This window comes from Schistocerca serialis, chromosome 9, assembly GCF_023864345.2.
Source record: "Schistocerca serialis cubense isolate TAMUIC-IGC-003099 chromosome 9, iqSchSeri2.2, whole genome shotgun sequence".
Taxonomy (NCBI): domain Eukaryota; kingdom Metazoa; phylum Arthropoda; class Insecta; order Orthoptera; family Acrididae; genus Schistocerca; species Schistocerca serialis.
Genome location: NC_064646.1, coordinates 371460343 through 371482946, shown reverse-complemented (window position 1 = coordinate 371482946; position 22604 = coordinate 371460343).

Below are 22604 nucleotides of genomic sequence, written 5' to 3'. Positions count from 1 at the left end.
CAACATTGTGGCACAGGCAACGAGCTCCAGGCCGCGCAGAGGATTGGCGGAAAGCACTGGCGGCTGCCTTCTATAGCGAGGTTATTGTAAAGTTGGTACAACGCTACGACAAACGTCTAAGTCGGATCGGTGACTATGGAGATAAATGGCTTGAAGTTGTAGCTAGCTGTTGCAAACAAAACAGTCTCCATTTCGCGACGTATCGATCCTTACTTTCCGAATAGCCTTCGTACACAGTCCAGAGAGTTGTCATTGAGTTTCTTTTGATGGAAAATCAGAGCATCGCAGATATTCATAGGTGCTTGCAGAACGTATGCGGAGACCTGGCACTGAACAAAATCAAAGTGACTATTTGGGCGCGGCGTTTATCATCTTTGAAACGAGGTCACGCAAACCTGACCGATCTCCGGCGTGCTGGTCGGCAATCCAAGGCACAAACAGAAATCACTCTAAACAGAGTTCTTCAAGCACTGCCAAAGTAATATAGAATAAACCAGCTTAAACCCAAACCATCAAAGACACAAGTATGTGATTTCCATGTGATAAATGAGGAAATCACCTACAAATTAAACATAGTAAAGTCTGAGATTAAATTGGAACACTGTGACACTCCAAAATACCTGGGATCTATAGTGTTCGGAAAACACTGCATGAATTTCAAATCAAAAGTCTCCACCAGGAAATACTTACCGAGAAACCTGGCCGGATCACAATGAGGCCGTCAGCCTGAAACCATCCGAAATTTGCAATGCCATTATTACTCCTCTGCAGAGTATGCCTGTCCTGCTTCGTGTAAGTTAGCACGTTCCAAAACGGTGGATATGGCCCTAAACGACATATGCAGAACTATAACAGGCCCCTTGAAGTCAACTCCAGTAGAATGGTTCTTCCACCTTGCAGGAATTGCATCACATCATGTTCGAAGAGAAATAGCGCAAACAGGGAAAGAACGAAAGTGGAGCTGGGAAAAACGCACCCCATGCATGGGCAATCACCCTCCTCACAACGAAGGTCATGGAAATGTTTCCTCCTATCATCGGATAAACCACCAACCACCGATGAAGAAGCCAGATTCCAACTATGAAGACCTGAAAAGTCCTACCCTCCGGGTTGGGAAAGCTTTTCAAAATCTTTACCCCTCATCATGATGAGAATTGGTCAATCTGGAAGTCCTTGTATAGGATGAGGTCAAACGTGAGTAGATCACGGGCTAACCTGGCAAAATGGGGATACACTGAAGAAAACAAAACCCAATGTGACTGCGGCCAAGAACAGACAGTTCAACGTATGATGCAGTGTCGACTGTTTCCCGCCACTTGCACAGAAGATTACTTTAACCTGGCAACGGAAAATTCACTGGAAGTGGCCAAATTTTGGTCAAAGATTATATAAACTGTTTTGAACAGTCAACAATTGTATGAACAGTGTTTTATATGTTTCTGGCACGAGAACAATAATAACAGGCGATGAAACCTGTGTTCATTATTTACAGCCGGAAACAAAACCGCAATCCATGGTGTAGCACCACATCACCTCTCCTCCAAAAAAAAGGTTCAAAGCCGCACCTTCAGCCGGTAAAGGCATGGTGACGGTCTTCTAGGCGTCTTAAAAGATATTCTGTTTGGTGACGTCTCTGATGGTGCAACGATCAACTCTGAAGTTCATAGTGCTATCCTCAAGAAACTGAAGTGACCACTTTAAAAACGCAAACGAACTTCTCCTTCTCCATGACAACGAAAGATCTCAGACAAATCAGTGGACATGAAAGGAGCTCACGAAGCTGCATTGGACTGTTCTTTGGACTGTTCTTTCTCATCCAACCTACAGCCTGCACCTCGTACCTCGCGTTTTCCATGTGTTTGGTTCAGTGAAGGATGTACTCCGCGTCAAGAAGCACGTGTATGATGGGGACGTTACTGATGCGGAAAGACTTTGGCTCCGACGTCCACCGTTAGAACGGCACCATAGTGCAATATATTCCCTCTCAGCAGATGGCGTAAGGCCGTGTCACTGAACGGAGATTATATTGAAAAAAAAAAAAAAAAAAAAAAAAAAGGGTTTGTAGCTAAGAGTGGGGAGTAAAAACAAGTATTGGAAATTTGAAAAAATCAACCTGCTTTCAGTAAAGAAAGTGTTCCATTACTTATTTTACGCCACGCCCCCCTCCACCCTCCCCACCTCCTAAGGAACGAAATCTTACTCGTTTGCGTTTACAGTCTAAAAGGAACAGTAAGTTTTTAAATATACTGGTGATTTGCGGCTATACAGGGCGCGAAATTGTGTACTGCTATGGCAGCAACGCCTGCTAAAACCCGATTAGACATCGCATCGAAATGAACTTGGATGACAGGCACGGCCGGCCGCGGTGGCGGAGCGGTTCTAGGCGCTTGAGTCCGAAACCGGCGACTGCTATTGTCGCAGGTTCGAATCCTGCGCCTCGGGCATGGATGTGTGTGATGTCCTTAGGTTGGTTAGCTTTAAGTATTTCTAAGTTCTAGGGGACTGATGACCTCAGATGTTAAGTCCCGTAGTGCTCAAGCCCATTTGAACCATTTTTTGACAGGCACGAGCACATCATTTCATGATGCTTCTTCAACTGTACTACAGAATTCATCTACCATAGTGGCTGGCAATCGGAAATATATACCAACGTCTGACCAACTCTTGACCATACGTTTTCACTGGGTGAGAGATCTGGAGAACGAACTGTCCAGGACAATGTCAATTGCCCTTTGTGTCGTGGTAGATCAGGACATCACATGCGACGGTCGGTCTTGCGTTATATCGTCGCAATGTGCCTTTTCATATTATCATATTATTCTTTACGAAATATCTGTCCTCACTACGATACCATCGAAATTTCGAGTACTCCACTAACGAAAAAAGAAGAAGAAGAACAAAAAAAATGGTGTTGCTAGGATTACAAAACACCACCTGCAAGAGTAAATAGTCACCGTTAACACAACATTGAATCTGTACAGAAATTCGTTGTTAAAGTTAAACGAGAACTATAATGCTATCGCTCACATCTTTCTTTTATTATTCACTCACTGTAATGACCTACCCTAATAGCCATGAGCGCTAGAACGCCATTTTCATGGAGCCACGCCGGCCCTTGATCAAAACCGTCAATTGTGTTAACGGAGAGTGTCTCTGCACCAGCTAGCCTGGATGTGCCGCATCCCACATCTGACAAAGTATTACCGGGCTGGTACTCAGGTCCTATCTGATTTACACGATTCGCAAACATTTAGAGAATTTCCCCCGAGTTATAAATGACTAACACTAGAAACAGACTGGGTACGCAATTTCCGTCCCAGGGAGTATGGAGGAAGGTTAGGAAAAGCAAGGGGAATTTGGCCGTCCTGTTACAATATCAATCCCAAATCGGAATGTGGGACGTGAGTTGCTCTGCTTAGCATACGATTAAGATGCTACAGTCGTATTTTTGGTGAGTTAGAGAGAAGGGAGGCATCCCACATGACCTTACGGATTGTAACGAAATGATAGTGTTGCGCAACGGAAACTTCTTATTGGTATGATAAATAGCAGGAGTGGCCCAATGAAGCATGAAAATATGAGTACCACACCAAACGTGCACATATATTAATGAGAGAAGGTATCACCTACCGATAATAGAAAGAAGTGATCACTCTAACTACCATAAAGCATCAACATTTAACACGGATATACGTGAATGAACATTTACTAAATGGACAAGGGATTATAATTGTGAAATCTAACCTTGCACAAGTGGCTGATCATGATAAAACCATAACGACGACGTTAAGTCGTAAATACGGCCAATGACTGGAAGAGTGACTAGTGTTTTAAACAAAGAACACAGGAAAATAACTGCTAACATCAGTAAGATCGCCAAAATGCATGATGGAAACTACTAGATGCCGTGAAACATTAAAACTGTGTGGTTATCTCCTGATGAGAGATAACTAACATCAGATCACTAAACTGGTGATTGCAATGCCTGCCCCTTCTTACCACACTCCTGAGTGTGAATGCGAAAGGCAGTTGGACATTCTGACTTCAGCTCACCACCTGTACTCAGCACTGAAGTGGATACATGCTTTTTTACGGCAGTAAGGCACGTCTAACAGCAGGTCTTTACACTCCAGTCGTCAGTCTGCCAGTGTCCCGTATCTTAACGCTCTCAAACTTGGCTGTTTCTGCCAGAGTAGGCATCTGGCTCGCCAATAACGACAGACATTGTGAGTTCCGTCAAGCAATAATTTTGCAACAGCGTTAAACAAAATCTTGCTTCTGCAGATTTCGTTATTATTAGCCAACATTGCTGTAATGCAGGGAGGAGGCCAGGAAATCTCTCCGACTTCATGGTGTGAATCCTAAGCTGACAAAAAAGAAGGATTATACGTAAGCACGACGAGAAAGAGCATAAGAGCATGATCCACAGAAAATATCGCTACGAACCAATGAGGAAGCCTGTTACAAAAGTCTAAACTGAATGTGCTTCCATAGTGTGGTTGCAGAAGCAAATGGCGTTTCTCATATTGCAGCGTCCCTGAAAAGCCATTCCTATCTTAGGCTCTTAAATTCCTGAAGGCTTTCTTCGAACAATACTGTTTTTTTCAGTAAATAGCTGGTCCTGTTTTCCATCTTGAGTGATGGAGTGAGCTGAGTGAATTCCATTCTCAGCTGCCAGCTGCCAGCATAGGGGCAGAAATCCATTCCAGTACGATTATGCCATAGGTGGTAAATCATTGGAAGCGGTAACGACCGTAAAATACTTAGGAGTTACTATCCGGAGCGATCTGAAGTGGAATGATCACATAAAACAAATAGTGGGAAAAGCAGGCGCCAGGTTGAGATTCATAGGAAGAATTCTAAGAAAATGTGACTCATCGACGAAAGAAGTAGCTTACAAAACGCTTGTTCGTCCGATTCTTGAGTGTTGCTCATCAGTATGGGACCCTTACCAGGTTGGATTAATAGAAGAGATAGACATGATCCAGCGAAAAGCAGCGCGATTCGTCATGGGGACATTTAGTCAGCGCGAGAGCGTTACGGAGATGCTGAACAAGCTCCAGTGGCGGACACTTCAAGAAAGGCGTTACGCAATACGGAGAGGTTTATTATCGAAATTACGAGTGAGCACATTCCGGGAAGAGATGGGCAACATATTACTACCGCCCACATATATCTCGCGTAATGATCACAACGAAAAGATCCGAGAAATTAGAGCAAATACGGAGACTTACAAGCAGTCGTTCTTCCCACGCACAATTCGTGAATGGAACAGGGAAGGGGGGATCGGATAGTGGTACAATAAGTACCCTCCGCCACACACCGTAAGGTGGCTCGCGGAGTATAGATGTAGATGTAGATGTAGAAGATCATCCGTCGCCTCTAACACGTTTATGATGCTTGCCCATGTTAGTTTAGGTAAACTCCCGCGCCGCCCCAGTCACCTTGAGAGCTGTCAGCTCTGCAAAAAAATTACAGGTCATTTTCATAGTACAGAAGAAGGGACCAGTACAGACAATTAGCTGGGCAGTTGCTAATAGTCCTGAATATTGTCTGCAATTGCAGTGCAGCGTGAAAGTGCCGTTACATTGACCAAAGGGAACGAGCGTATAATGTCGTGGACTATGTTGTGTGACAGTTTTGGGAATTAGCTGCCATGTAGCACAGAGTAACATGCCGGTTCCGTTTAATTAAAGTCAGGAAAAAGAAGAAGATGATTACTAACTCACTGGAATCTTACTTTGCGTTCATGTGCAAGTTCATGCTTTTATTCTTCGGAGGATACAGTTGCAGAATACATTCATGTTATCTCTGTCAAACGTTAGTCTCATGTACATGTATATGCTAGTGGAAAAGTTTGAATAAAGTCGGAGATTTGCTGTAAATTTTCAAACTTTTTCTATAAGGTAACGTTTCCGACAGACGTATATATTTATACGTTTAATCTTCGAAGCATACTGTCGCGGAATAGCTATTAAAATGGTGTTAAAAATTTCAATGGCCAAACTAACAGATATTACGACGGAGCCAACAGCAAAATATATATTTCCTTATATAACAAGGCATCGGAAATGAATGCTGAGTGAGCAGTAAGCATGCACAAGTACGCCCATGGCGAAGTAGATAAGAAGTACCTTCTGAAAAGACCGTTAGAGGAAAGTTGATTCGAGGTATATAGTCTTATGATACCCTAGCTTTCCCAATGAACTTGTCAACTAAGACAACATAACACACACAATCAGTCCTACACAAATCACCACCATCGTCGACACTACACTAGCAAGCACCACCAACATCAGTGAAAAACGTGTGGAGGCAAAACACACTGAAGAAGCGTGAGATGAAATGAAGTGTAATCATGTGACATCCCAAAGCGATCTTAAAATCGCAGAAAACGCAACAGAAACTAGCACCAACAGCAAGCCAGCTACACCTAATTGTATAATTTAGAGTTTAACTTACTTTTAAGTAGGTTAGAGAAGAAAAGAGATACTGCAGACAGCGCAGCGGATGCTACTTAGACTGTGCCACCCAAAGGGAGATTCTGTTTTCCACTAACTGAGTAGACAGACAGAATCATCCTAAGGACAGAAAATGTTTTTGCATCAGCAGAGCCGCAACTCGACCTCATGCTTCAGGTGTGCCTGCACAGGTCACAATCATTCGACTTTGTCAAAATATATACAGGTCATGTAAGAGTACACGAACGAACATATTTCGATTAACACAGACAGACAGTAAACGTTTTGTACACGTAAAACACCCAGAACACATGGACAAGATATGAATATCTTACAATATAACACAAGAAACAGTACTAAAGTCAGTGCAGAAATACAAAAAATAGCACAAGACTTGCAGGCAGACTCATGAGCTTACAAGAACCTTATAATAGAAACTGGCAACTAATATGTCTAACAGAACATGCAACCACAATAACAGGCAGTAATGACTGAAAGGCTGCAACAGTAATTTTAAATAGAACTTATAACGTAGTTAAGGTAACAAAGTTATGCAATCAACACTTAGTTACCGTAGAGGTATCTAATGGGAACGTTACATAGGTGATTGCATCCATGTACGCACAATACAGACATCAAGTACAGCCTTACGCACACTACATTAGAGACCTAGTAAAGTGTGCCACAGGCAAAACATTAGTGGTAAGTGCTGACATTAATTCCAGATCGACCCTCTGGAACTCAGATGGCACATAATCACCGACCTAAAACAAGAAACTCAATTACATGTAATGAACACGGAAGGACCTATACCATAGCAAGCAGGTTTCGATGATACGAGCAGTAACATCGACTGTACGCCAGCAAATAATGCAGCAGTGGCATACGTAACAAACTGTACTCTACCGACAACATAACCAGCAGTGATTACAATGTCATAACATACACACCCACACTCAGAACACAACGAACAAATCGCACACCAGACACTTATTGTTGCACAAAGCAGACTGGAACGAATTAACAGAAATTATCCAACAACATGATCTAGGAAACATCAATGGAGGTATCGATTATAGAGCACACATGGTAAGACAGGTAATCCAACATGCACAAAACACATCAACACTGACATCAAAGAACACAAAACGGTCGCCATTACCGTTCACCAACGAACTCACGAGATTCAAACAAGATGCCAGATGCAAACGAAAATTATATCAAAGAGCACTAGTAGATAGGGAGAGACGAATAAGACTTGAAGCATATAGCCATGCACAAGATTTATACAGACAGACCCTATACAACACGCATAGACAACAATGGGAGCTATTTACAACAATACCAACAGAGCAAAATATATGTGGGAAACATACAAAATACTGACAGAGAAGATAAAACTCCTTCTAGATATGGGAACGCTAGAGCTGGATGACCGCACGATTACGATGGGAAGGAGGAATACAGCGGAGTTTCTGCTGTATAAACTGCTCCCTGACGACGTCATCGATACAGACACACAGTACTATACAACACTAAGAGAAAACATACATACACCATACAACACTGCAACTGTCACCTGTCCTTTTGCGCAAGAAGAGGTTGCGCTAGCAATCTCAGAGCTCAAAAACCAGAAAGCACATGGTCCAGATGGTATCCACTCGACAACACTGAAAAAAACTAGCACCGCAGATCACCCGGTTGCTCACAACGCTACTGAGAGTCATTATTATTCTCGCAACCCACCACTGAAGATGACTTGCAGTGAATAAAGGCGAAACGCGTAAGGTACGAAAATTTTGTTTCATTCAGTTGTAGTTAGAGGGTCCATAAAGTAAAAATTATCGATATACCGTAATATTACACTTAACTGAGGAAGACAGGACTAAAAAAGTTGAAGAATATAAATGCTGCTACGCTTCGGCAACATGGACATGGCAAGTACAACAGCAAATGACGCTAAGATCGGTGCTCACTGTAATTTAATGTGAAATGTGTTGCGGGAATAGCTATTTCACTCGTTCCTTACGACCAGAGTATAGGCCTTAGGACCAGATGGTCATCCACTTCGACTTGAGTTTGCACGCTGGTTCTGTAAAATAGTAACCAAAAATTTTAAGTTTCCTGATTCTGGTCGTATGTAAAGAACACCAGTGGCAAAATGCAGTCAATACAGTCATTGCGCGACAGCGATGGAAATGTTACCGATGATGGTGCCATTACAGTGGAGTTACTAAATACAGATTTCTGTAATTGCTTCACGAAAGAATACGAAGTAAATATTCCAGAATTCCAAACCAGAACTGCTGTTAGCATGAGTGACATAAAAACAGGTATCGTAGGTGTGGCGAAACAGCTCAAATCACTTGAAGAATGCAAGTCTTAAGGTCCAGATGGTACACCAATCAGGTTCCTTTCAAATTATGCAGACACAATAGCGCCTTTCTTAGCAATCATCTACAACCACTCTCTTGATGAAAGGTCTGTTCTTAAAGACTGGAAAGTAGCACAGGTCACATCAATATTCAAGAACGGAAATAGGAGTAACCCATTGAATTACAGACCCATATCACTGACCTCAATTTGCAGTAGGATTTTGGAGCATATACTGCACTCAAACATTATGAATCACCTTGAAGAAAATGATTTACTGATACATAACCAATACAGATTCAGAAAATATCGTTCTTGTGCAACACAGCTAACTCTATATTTTCATAAAGTAAAGAGTGCTGTCGACAAGGGTTCTCAGATCCATTCCATATTCCTAGATTTCCAGAAGGCTTTTGATACTGTTCCTCACAAGCAACTATTAATCATACTGCGTGCATATGGAGTACCGTCTCAGTTGTGTGACTGGATTCGTAATTTCCTCTCAGAGAGGTCACAGTTCGTAGTGACAGACGGTAAATCATCGAGTAGAACAGATGTGATATATGGCGTTCCGCAAGGTAGTGTCATAGGACCTCTGTTGATCCTAATTTACGTAAATGATCTAGGTGATAATCTGAGCCGCCACATTAGAATGTTTGAAAATGCCGCTGTACTTTACTATCTAGTAAAATCATCAGACGATTATGCCAATTACAAAATGAATTACAATTACGAGCGACTTAAATTGGAAAGACCACATAGATAATATTGTGACGTAGGCGAAACAAAGACTGTGCTTTGTTGGCAGAACACTTAGAACATGCGACAAACCATCCAAAGAGACAGCCTACATTACACTTGTCTGTCCTCTGCTGGAATATTGCTGCGCGGTGTGGGATCCTTACCAGGTAGGATTGACGGAGGACATCGAAAAAGTGCAAAGAAGGGCAGCTCGTTTGGTGTTATCGCGCAATAGGGGTAGAGTGTCACTGATATGATATGCGAGTTGGGGTGGCAGTCACTGAAACAAAGGCGGTTTTCTTTGCGGCGAGATATATTTACGAAATTTTAATCACCAACTATCTCTTCAGAATACGAAAATATTTTGTTGACACCCATCTACGTAGGGAGAAATGATCATCATAATAAAATAAGAGTAATCAGAGCTCGAACGGAAAGATTTAGGTGTTCCTTTTTTCCACGAGCCATTCGAGAGTGGAATGGTAGAGAAGTAGTACGAAAAAGGTTCGATGAACCCTCTGCCAGGCACTTAAGTGTGAATTGCACAGTAACCATGTAGCTGTAGATGTAGAGTGCAATTCAGTAGCCCCAAACAGCAACCATTTCCGGCTTTAGTGGTTTCAAGTGAGATGTGAGATGTGATGAAGGGGCGGGGGTGTTGGGGGGGGGGGGGGGGCAGGGGGGCAGGCTGGAGCTCTGTTGTGTTTGCTGATCGAAGGGGTTCTGCCTCAGTTCCAGAGATGGTCGTGTGTTGGTCATAAGGAGACTAGTTCAGGCATGCAATCAATCGTTTTACGTACTAGTCACACTGGACTTACATCTTGAGTTACGATCAGGAATGTGAATTCGTATGACGGCAGAAGCACTTTCGTGCGTATCCCACGCACCCTGACTTGCAAGTCTGTACGTCAGTCTGATGATTCGACTTGTTGCGCTGCCATTCATGAACAGCATCGCAGTTTTTTTTCCAAGAAAGTAACACGCGTCATCATACCGCTGTTACAACCCAACGTGCTCTACAGTGTATCGACATGTTGGCTTTGCCTGCTACATCTCCAGATTTGTATCCAATCGAGCACAAATGGGACTTCATCGGACGGTAACTCCAGCGTCATCCATAAACAGCATTATTCGTCCCAATATTAATCGACCAAGTGCAACAGGCATGGAACTCCATCCCACAAACTGACTTCCGGCACGTGTACAACACAATTAATGCACGTTTGCATGCTTGCATTCGAAATTCTGACTCTTTTACCGGATATTAATGCACCAGCATTTCACATTTGCAATGGATTGTCTCGCGCCTAGATTATTGCTATAATATCTAGTTGAATATTTTACCTAGTCAAATGATTTCCCAAAATTTCTTTTTACCACATTTATTATTTTTTAGTCCTGCAAATTATTTCCGTCAGTGAATTTCTGATAGAATGTCCTCAGTTGTCCCATGTTTGTGGTGTAATATTCTTGCATAGATGGCTGGACCAGTGCCTTCGGCACAGTTCGGGTTTTTCCGAGTGACGTCAATGTTGAGAGGCGGTATCAGCGCAGAATATATTCTCAGGTTCGCGTATTCCACTACTGCCCTTAAACTAACATCAGTTTCACGAAAATTGATGGGCTGTGTAATGAATATTATTGGTACATTAAAAAGACAGCGACTGAACTTTACTACGTCGTACAGCCTTGAAACTCATTTTGCTTTTTTTTGTAATGACAAGAGAGAAGCTGTACATTACTACTATACTTGACACCTATAATCTGTTACTCTGTAGTTTCTGTTAGATAACTTCTGAAATGTAGTCCTTCTATTTCAGTAATACTGAAGAAGTATGAAAGTTTTCAGTGTACTCAACACATTTCATGTGTCTCAAATGGCACTAGTATTCGTAGTTTTCATGCACACACAAAGTTAAAAGAAAATCACATAATTCCAGTTACTTGAAGCAGACATTGCTATACACAACCTTGAGATAAATGTACACAAATTAATCAAAATGACAGGACGACACAGAAAACATTTAGGTAACGACAGTTATCTTTTCAATTGCAAAAACACTCTAATAATGAATCAGTAAAGTTTTTTTCATGAAAATGAATGTTTCCATGGACAAACAAAGTAACAGTAAGATTTTGCTCATTCAATTCCAATGGCTGCTCTTATTGCATCTGATACAATATTTAATGGATTTTTCTGTAAAGAGTCCGTAAAATCTAGTATGTGCTAGTAAATAATTTAGCACTGTGTCGAAACTGGAGACATTGGCATTGATTCGTCTGTCTGAGTAAAACATGAACCGATATTTTATTATTTGTTATCAGTATACTGTCCTTGGTTATTAAATTATGATTTCTTTCTCTCAGGAGCATAAGTTCTGTTTCAATTTTCTGCGTTCCATCTTGGATGTTACCTTTTTCTTTGTTCCATGTTTTCGTTTTCGGTAACGACAAAACTAGTGTGTTGAGCGCACATTTACGAGTTTCACGACCAGCACTGTCGTTTCTTTGTGACCCCTGCCGGTTAGAGGATGGAACAGCAAGGAGCAATGTAGATAAGACAATTTAATTTTAAAATATTTTAAGGAAATCTGAATAATCTGGAGAACTCGTGAATAATTGTCCTGTTTCAAATGTATGCTACAGATAGCACCATTTTTCATGTTGATGCCATCACTCATCTTGCAGAGTTGAACCCACCGAGTATATGCTTTTGATTTTTGGCAAAATTATGATAGGTAATATGATTACCTTTAAAGAAATCATTATTCTGCGTATTTGTTATTATTTTTAAAGTAAACACTCTAATCCATGATTTTTTTCGTTGTTAGCTACTTTCGCTCCCTGGTGCATATTCAAGCTATTTCCGTTACAGCGAGAAACAGTGATCGCACGTCTCATTTTCCGCACTTTAGTGTTGAGGAAGCCCCTTCAATGCACTCTCTAATAAAAGTTATACGTGAACGTGGTGGTAACGCATACAGCTTACAAAGAGGTGAATTCCTTATGTAAAATGATAGAATGCAACCCTTGACTTAGGGAATTCACATCTGTGTGAACAGTGCCCCTTACCAGCACGTTCACAAACAACCTCAGTTAGTGGGACGAATAGACAGCGCTTCCTCTACACTAGAATGTGGAAGAAAAGTGACAACAGTTTATCACCGTGACGCAGCTAGTTGTAAAATTGCTAAGGGGACACCATTATCCAACAGCGAAAAAGCATGATATAAAGAGCGTAAGCAAGACAATGACTTTCCTCAACAAATTTGCAACTACTTTGGAGCATTATATGCAAAAGAATATTAATGCTACTGTATTTCGCTTTCTGACTGTAGTTTTCATATACACCCACAACACAGTTCGGCGTTATTATTGCCAATAGAATGAGCAAACTCGAAAGAGGAATAACATGAAACACACTCGTTTCAACACGCAAGAACGTGCGCGAATTGAGTGGAGCTTCTTTACAGCGACGTAGAGCGAAAACGTCAAAAGTCTCATTTTTCCTGTCCATGTAGCACCCCATCCCCATTTAACTCAAATTTTCATTCGTTTACTATACCTACATTGCTGCGCTATGGTGCTGTTTAACGTCATTTATTCCACGTGTACCAGTCACAAAGTGGTTCCACTCATTTCACAGTCCATTATCAACTTACTACTCAAACATCAGTTTCCTAAATAAATATCAGTTACCAGGAATATTTAATATCTAGATCAGCAAATCGTGCTCTGGAATCTACCGATATATTACTCAGCGCGGCAGACAGGGTAATATGTTCGTACCACGTTATTCCCACCCACGGTTAGAACGATGACCGAAATTAATAACTTGTTCTTTTGATTTAATGAGAATGTTAATTATAATTTATCATGCCAAAATTAGAAACATGTACTTTGATAAAGAAATATGTTTCCAATTGTCGCACAACGAAACATGCACCAAGTTTCTTTTCGCACGTCGCCAGTCACATCGCATAAAGCAGAGTCTTCTCCATTATACACAATAATTCTACACATTTCTACACGGACGCTTTTACAGCCTTCAGTCACTCCAAGTATTAAATATTTCTCTCCCTCTTTCAGTAAACACAAATTTTATAGCGCAAGTTTAGCAATTTCATCCAGTTACACGTACATCTTTTCTTTCAGATTCTGCTTGAATGACATGATTATACTTATTGGACGAATTAATAATTACTACCAATGTATCATGAAACATCGTGAAGAATATACGAAAAATGGTAAAAGCGTTCTTTGGCATTACATTATCAATGTACTAAAAAGAGTGTGGCTACACAGCTCTGTAACAGGTCTAGAAGAAGTGGTCGTATCTTATACTCAATAACCTTATGAACGATATGTATCGTTATTACTCTATGAAAACTTAACGTTTCAAGCAAAAGAAAGCACGCAGCGCAACCAAAAGAAAGTATATTTCTCTGCAAAAATCTAAAGACCAGCTAGATACGTAACACAACATACTAACTGAGCTGTGGAAATGAATGACTATGCGGAAGCATGTTTCCAGAGGTGTCCCATTTGTTCACAGGTAGTTGGATCTCAAATAGCGTGAGAGCTGCATGACTACAGAGACAAGTAGAGCTTGTCACACAACTCGAGGTGGTTGGGCAAACTAGAAAAAACAGTGTCTGTCAATCAGTGAGCAGTTAAAGCGCAGTGTGGTGGTACTATTTGTTGTAACCTCGTCACCAATGTTGTGCCTTGTTCCGTAGGAAACAAGAGAGAGGATGATATGGTAGACTTGTGTCCCCTTTGTACGACACAACGTACACGTATTAATACGTTTCTTTAGTTACTTAGCCAACATCCTTGCCGCATTGGTACCACCGGTTACCGTCAGATCACCGAAGTTAAGCGTTACCGGGCTGGGCTAGCACGTGGATGGGTGGCCATCCGGTCTGCTGAATGCTGTTGGCAAGAGGGGTGCACTCAGCCCTTGTCAGACAAACTGAGAAGCTACTTGATTGAGAAGTACCTGCTCTGGTCTCGTTGCCGAGGCTTCTCCTATAGGCGCGCTTGATCGAGCGCCTACTATCGATCTTTGCTTTGCATCTTTGCGAATGGTGTGCTGGCGACAGCTAACGCCACCACACTATTCATCAAATACCTTCTGGGGACATTTAGACGACTTCACATGGTGAAGAAACATCGCTAATCTGGAAGAAGGACGAAATATGACGAGTGTAATCCAGGAGATTGATTTTCCGTACAGCATTTTTTCGCGCGCATGAGGAGTGTTCTGAACCAAAGGTATAGCTTCTAGAAGGACAAGAGGTCGTCCACCTTGGTCAACTACAGCATCAGATGAACACTACATTGAGCACCTGGCAAGAAAGCGACCATGTCAAACAGTGAGTGCAACTGCGACCACATTTAACGTGAATGCAATGCACGCAGTCTTACGCTGCACAATGCCACAGGTTCTGCATGATGGTGGTATGCCAGTACATTGTGTTCTGTTAACATCTGCACAGTGGCGGCGTCGTTTGCAATAGTGCAAAGGGAGCAGGGACTGGACCAACGAGATACGGGTCTCGTACTGCTCTCAGATGAGAGCTGGTTCAGTCAGAGTGGTGATTCCGGACGTACCCTGAAAGGGCGAACTGCCGAACATGATCGTTTTGCCAGTCCAGAAGCCATGGTGTGGGGAGGTATTATGTTGTATGGGCATGCTGACCTCCAAATCGTTTAACACGATAGACACACTGGTCCATGTTTTTGTGACACTGCACCCCTTCCCTACGTGCCGCACACACTTTACTTTTTTCGATGACTGCATCGATCAGCGCAGGTGGAGGAGACCTTCGAACGAGAGAATACTTGGAAAATGGACTGGCCTGCCCGTTATCTCGACCTAAATCCCATAGAGCAAGAGTTGGAGTGCGTTGGGGATAAGTATGTGGCACTTCGACGTGAACCATCAACCATCCAGCAGTTGACAACTGCACTTGTGGAAGAGTGGAACGCCTCACCACAATACATTACGAAACCTCAGTATTTTGCAGAGCAAGCGTTTCTGTCCGTGGCTTTTACACACCTTGCCGAAAAACAATTCCCACCTATTGTAATGTTTAGGGTACCATCTAAAATCGCATTGACTTAAGTTTATTTATTATTTTTGATAAAAACTGTCACTTCTGTTCGTCTCAATGCATATTTCTTTAAGTTAATTCTGTCCTACAGTGTTGTAGTACTTACTATCTGTGGCCCAAGTTACTGCATGAGTTATTTATATGTACGGTCCAAGTTTCATGGGTATTTGCTGCTGGGCGGTGATACAGTATGCGAAATATTGTTTTGTGCTTGTGTTTTCCACTGCGGTGTACGTACGTTCAGGTCAAGGATGCTGACTTTCTGTTAAAGAAAATAGCTGAGCTGCTTATCCTCTTGAATATAAAAGCATTTGCTCCGTCAGCATCCCTTATTTTGTTAAAACAGCTGCTTGTCGCCGCATGTTAATCTGCAGACGTGTTCCAATCCCAGCATTTTACTGGTTCAGTGAACCACGAGATTGCGGCGTTGGGGTGGGTCGCAGGTGTTTGGTGATTAATATGGCTGGCCGATACCGCTGGAAAAGCGGTGGCTCCGTGTTTTAAGGCCCGCATACTAATTCCCTGCATTATTCATGAGGCCAACGGACGCGGAACAATTTCATTCTCGCGGAGCAGGTCACAGTCTCCATGTGTGTGTGTGTGTGTGTGTGTGTGTGTGTGTGTGTGTGTGCGTGTGTGTGTGTGTGTGTGTGTCCTTTGCACTCACGTCTCGCTCGGTACTGATGCACAGACACGGTCCTTACCATACATTTACTTATCGCCCTTCGTGACATGTTTTTTCTTTAAGCAATACTGTTCTAAATCGCAAGGGCGAACACAACTCCAATTTCAAAATTTCAGAAGTTGTTGGGGGAGGCCTTCTGAGTAATCTCGTAACAGAGACCTATAGCTTCTGGCATTTCATTACAGAAAATAACAACATTATCACTTAGTGCTTTATTACCTCAGTTAGCACGCTATCTGTAAAATAGCTTCTTACGGCGAAGAAAAAAAGAAAAATAAAAAAAAAACTAGCTACGTGTTACCACCAAATCTTACAACACAAAAAATGGCTCTGAGTACTATGGGACTTAACATCTGAGGTCATCAGTCCCCTAGAACTTAGAACTACTTGAACCTAACTAACCTAAGGACATCACACACATTCAAGCCCGAGGCAGGATTCGAACCTGTGACCGTAGCGGTCGCGCGGTTCCAGACTGAAGCGCCTAGAACTGCTCGGCCACACAGGCCGGCCTTACAACACAACATACAGAGTAATTAAGTAACACTCAGCGGTGTACTGTGATGTAATTGGCGCTCTTGAAAGGCATTCAGTGAACCAATACACAAGGTGGATTTCGGCCAACTATCCATCAGTAAACTGCTCTATATCATTGTTAACGCGCAACTAACGCAAACGGACAAACAAACAGGAGGCACAAGCGAGCGGTACTGAATGCAAGTTTTAGTACAAAGAGCAAAATGGGAATTTTTGTTGTTAGAATGACGTACCGCGAGTGAAAGCATTTTTTTTTCCTTTTTCAAAACAGGACACATAGCATCGACATTTCCATCTTTTTTGTAGTTATTCTGAGTAGCGTAGAGTGGCGATATATGGATAAAAGAGAGTAAGAAAATAAACTAAATGCAATTTCTCTTAAACGAGGGCTGGAGAACAAAGGTTCACTGTAATGAAATATTCGTCAAAAGTGCTTGAAACCGTCTAAAAGTTTGTCGGTTTTCAAGTTTACCCTGTATAAGCTAGGGTCGCGCTACTTTCTTCTATAATCATTCGCGATCTATTTCTCATTCTAAATAATACGTAACAGCCATATAGCAACAGGAAAACTACAACCGTGTGGTAGCAGTGTAACGACTGTTACAAAAACAATGATTAACGTTTTAAAGAAATAAAACTCGTTTCCAATCAACAAAATCTTATTGAACAACTGGAAATTTACGATATTGCAGTGCCTGTGTTGTTGAGCCGGATGCTGCAATGCAGCTCGAATGTTCTTAACAACCCAGACATCACAATATCGTATTTATACACTGATTTCGGTTAAAATGACCTCTGCTATACGGGAGTTGGATATTGTGTGTGCGAGCATAGGATGTAACGCAGGAACGACGGCATAAGGAAGTTTGTGTCTGACCGTGAGACGAGAACTGATAGACAAAGCGATTCAGGTGATAGCTCGAGTATAGCGAAAAATCATCGTTGTGGTCCTCTTCCGGCATATATTTTCACTGTCTTCATTCTCTTATACATCTGATCAATTCATGTTCAGCTGTAAATTTGGTTTAGTGGCTTAATGCTTCATTTTCGGCATTAGAAAGTCGAATGTTTTATTATTCGCAGCACAAAAATCCCACCTGTTGCAGAAAGTAATGTAAATGAAATCTATTCGATGGGGAAAATTAGGTCTATACGTTTCCACAAACAGCGTACTTCATTAGTACTAAAATCTCTTAGGTTTGAAGTAATCTGTAGTGACTAGTGACTTCGGAATAGTGACATTGTTATAACGTCGTGCTTTCTTGTCTCTATGGATATGATAGCAACTCTTGTCCTACTATGTGTAGCTCAAGAAAAACATAGGTCTGGATAGTCCTAGATAACTCAGCAGTTGTCGAGTGTGCGGCAACTAAGCAGCGATCGACAAATGGTTCTCACAAGATGTCTGTGAAGCCCTGTATAACACTACGTCATCGCAACACTAGCATCATGTCACGTTGTTTCTGGCTCACAAATCTTCCAAAGATGTTATTATAGGTGGCAGAATGTTAGTGCCATTGGGATTTGGATAAGTATAAAAAACAACATCGAGAAATGAATTGTTGATTCAATGGCGGCTATTTTATTTTGCATAGGCAATTTATTTACAATGTATCACAGTGTTGTAATTTAACTTTATCTCCAGTAGAGGGGAGTGCAGAAGACAAACTGCTTTGTATCTGATCGATACTATCATACGAGGTGTGTAATGCACAACATTCACCTGTTCTCGTGCTACAAGAATCTCGTGCTATTTTGCTGGAGGCAACTTGATTTTCTGGATGGGAGATACAGTGATGATGTCATCTGTAAGTAAGGTAAAGCGATCAACAAACCTTCCTTCGGTTTGTACACAAAATTGATTTACTGGGCATGGTAATAGTAAATGACGTGAGGGTCCTCCCTGGCTATGATCATTGAGGTCACCCGTCCAGCCAGACACAGGGGAACCTACCGCTTGACGTGGATCTCTGTGCTACTCTGATGATTCATTTTTTACTACTTCTTTATTTACTCAGGTATGTTTTGACACCTATCCATTATTCGAGGAGAGGTAGCTGTTTAAATAGGTCTTGGTAAATGGATAAGGAATATAACGTATTTTGCACAAGGTGGGCTTTAGGAAAAGATTAATTCACAAACACGGAAAACCCATAAACAAGAGCTTCCAATCTGAGCAAGATGTTTGGTTATGAATCATTTATAGGGGACAAACCAACGGCAAGTGCTAGAAAAAATTCTTGTACGAGGCAAGGATTAAACTTTGGATCTATGAATTTGCAATCTGATGCTTACTAACTGAGTCACAGTGCGACACACACATAATCAATTATGCTCACTAAATGGACGACTGCTTACACATTTCAACATGCAATACGTCGTTAAAATTCGTTCATTCATGGGCTTAATATACTGTATTGGTTATCGCCCACGCATCACTTCCCTTCAAGTCAACATTTTAGACATATATCTTCAGATAAGATTTCTTAAGATTTTACTTTGTGTTAGGCTACTGACCTAGCCCGGTTTCGCACAGGTAGCAGCGGGACGACATGTTTATAATATGTAATGATATACACAAAACCTTCCTCGTCGATCAGTCTATTAGTGAAAACTCTGTCCAAATTCCTACTGAAGTTCCTGAGATTATCCTTCTAATACAGACATAAAAACGCGTCGGGGGGATTTTAACATATACACTAGTGTCCAAAATTACACAAACAAACAGAAATTTTGCAAGATTGCGTTTATTTTTCTACAAAACAGTACACACAAGTGACAGTAAAATAGAAACAACATAAAGCATACAGAACGTAAACAACTGTAACATGCGTAACGGTAGGCAAAAAGTTCTTCTCTTTACCAGCTTAACGCACTGTCACACACTTTCCTATCCGACAGTTGGTTAATGTGCTCAGTATTTGGTGTGACCACCTTTGGCCCAATACAGGCCTGACAACGACGGGAAATGCTGTGAATGATGTCATCAGTATCATGTTGAGGCAATAACGTCCATTTTATCTGCAGAGGTGCTCGCAAATTTCGGACAGTGGTTGGTGGATGTTGAGTGATGCATCCGTGTCCCTAGTGCATCCCAAACATGTTCTATGATATTCAAATCTGAGTAGCGAGCAAGCGAACATGCAGTATTTTTTGTTTCTAAGAAAACATCAACCACCCGTACCCGATAACATCGATCACTATCGTTTTCAGTACGAAGTCTGGGCCCACAGGACTTGCAAAAAGCGGCACGTCAGGTCCCACGATCTCGTGACGATACCTAACACCGGTTAAAATTGCCAACTTAGCCGTACAATTACATGAAGAGGTGTTCGAGTGGTCAACATAATCACTGCGCATGCCATGAGGGATACTCATCGATATCCGTTTCTTTCTACAATGTCTGAGTCCCTAAATCTTGTTCCACGTTCTCTCCAGATGTGAATTCGTCGAAAATCACTCTCCTGACCAAATTAGAACTCATTTGTGAAAAGAACGTTGGTCCACTGTTCGACCGCACAAGTTGCATCTCGACACTCCCTTCTGTGAAGACAAGTCATTCTCAGGAACCGGTATCCGCCAATTTGAGGTCACAATTCCTATACACCATGGGACACCTGCAATCCAGCCTTGGGGGTCCATCAGTGCTTTAGAGCCTAACAGATCAGCCTTCAATGTCTCATGGACACAAATACGAACAGTTCTGCATCTACATCTACATCTACATGACTACTCTGCAATTCATATTTAAATGCTTGGCAGAGGGTTCATCGAACCTCAATCATACTATCTCTTTACCATTCCACTCCCGAACAGCGTGCGGAAAAAACGAACACCTAAACCTTTCTGTTCGAGCTCTGATTTGTCTTATTTTATTTTGATGATCATTCCTACCTATGTATGCTGGGATCAACAAAATATTTTCGCATTCGGAAGAGAAAGTTGGTTACTAAAATTTCGTAAATAGATCTCGCCGCGACGAAAAACGTCTTTGCTTTAATGACTTCCATCCCAACTCGCGTATCATATCTGCCATACTCTCTCCCCTATTGCGTGATAGTACAAAACGAGCTGCCCTTTTTTGCAACCTTTTGATGTCCTCCGTCAATCCCACCTGGTATGGATCCCACACCGCGCAGCAATATTCTAACAGAGGACGAACGAGTGTAGTGTAAGCTGTCTCTTTAGTAGACTTGTTGCATCTTCTAAGTGTCCTGCCAATTAAACGCAACCTTTGGTTCGCCTTCCCCACAATATTATCTGTGTGGTCATTCCAACTGAAGTTGTTCGTGATTTTAACACCCAGGTACTTAGTTGAATTGACAGCCTTGAGAATTGTACTATTTATCGAGTAATCGAATTCCAACGGATTTCTTTTGGAACTCATGTGGATCACCTCACAGTTTTCGTTACTTAGCGTCAACTGCCACCTGCCACACCATACAGCAATTTTTTCTAAATCGCTTTGCAACTGATACGGGTTTTCGGATGACCTCACTAGACGGTAAATTTGGAGAAAGGCCTGAATTTTGCCCCTACACCGAGGAATGTGCCTATCACCGAAGTCATCTGCGCAGTCGAACAAGCAGTGTCCAGCTTTTCGGAGGACCAAGCTGAAGAGATTAGGCAAGAGGTCTCACATACATTGCGGCGGGCGCCGCCTCCACGGAGTAACATCTCCTCTCTCGAAAGGGCAGCCGTCCGGTCCATTAGAGAAGACGAAGATCTGATAGTTCTACCAGCAGACAAAGGCAACGCAACGGTTCTTCTGTCACGTGATGACTATCTGGGAAAGATGGATCTCTTACTTGAAGACTCAGCATACATAACATTGCAGGACGACCCAGCTGAACGGATAAAACGGAAGACGCTTTCACTGCTGAAGAAGAGTTCTTTACCAGACGACGTTCTTAAAAAACTTCGTCCTGGTGCCGCCGTGCCACCGAGATTATACGGTCTACCCAAGATTCATAAGAAAGGGGTCCCGCTTCGTCCGATCGTGGGTAATTTGGGTGCTCCTACCTACAATCTAGCCAAGTATTTAGCATCTGTTCTTGGCCCTCACGTCGGTAAATGCGAACATCACATTCCCAATTCTATGGTGTTTATTCAGAGATTGAAGTCCTTGTCTCTTAGTCCCTCGGCTTTACTTGTGAGCTTTGATGTCGTGTCGCTTTTTACCCGGGTTCCTCAGGAAGAATCCTTGCAATTAATTGGTGAGAAACTGGATGAGGAAACAACCAGGCTTTGTCGCCACGTGCTAACGTCGACGTACTTTTTATTTAATGACAAATATTTTGAACAGAGTGACGGAGTGCCTATGGGGAGCCCATTGTCCCCAATAGTCGCCAATCCTTTTATGGAAGATTTTGAGGACATGGCGCTGAAGACGGCGTCCTTAAAACCAACTTGTTTTTGGAGGCACGTTGACGATACGTTTATGGTGTGGTCTCTTGGGAGAGAAGCTCTTGACCGCCTCCTAGATCATTTTAATTCCCTGCATCCTAGCATCAAGTTTACCATGGAGGTGAAAAGTGATGAGAAGCTTCCGTTTCTGGTGTACAGAAAGGATGATGGGACACTGGGACACAGTGTTTATCGAAAGCCTACCCACACGGACCGTTACCTGCATGCTTCTAGCTGTCATCCATCGTTCCAGCGTACGGGGGTCCTGCGGACGTTGGCGAG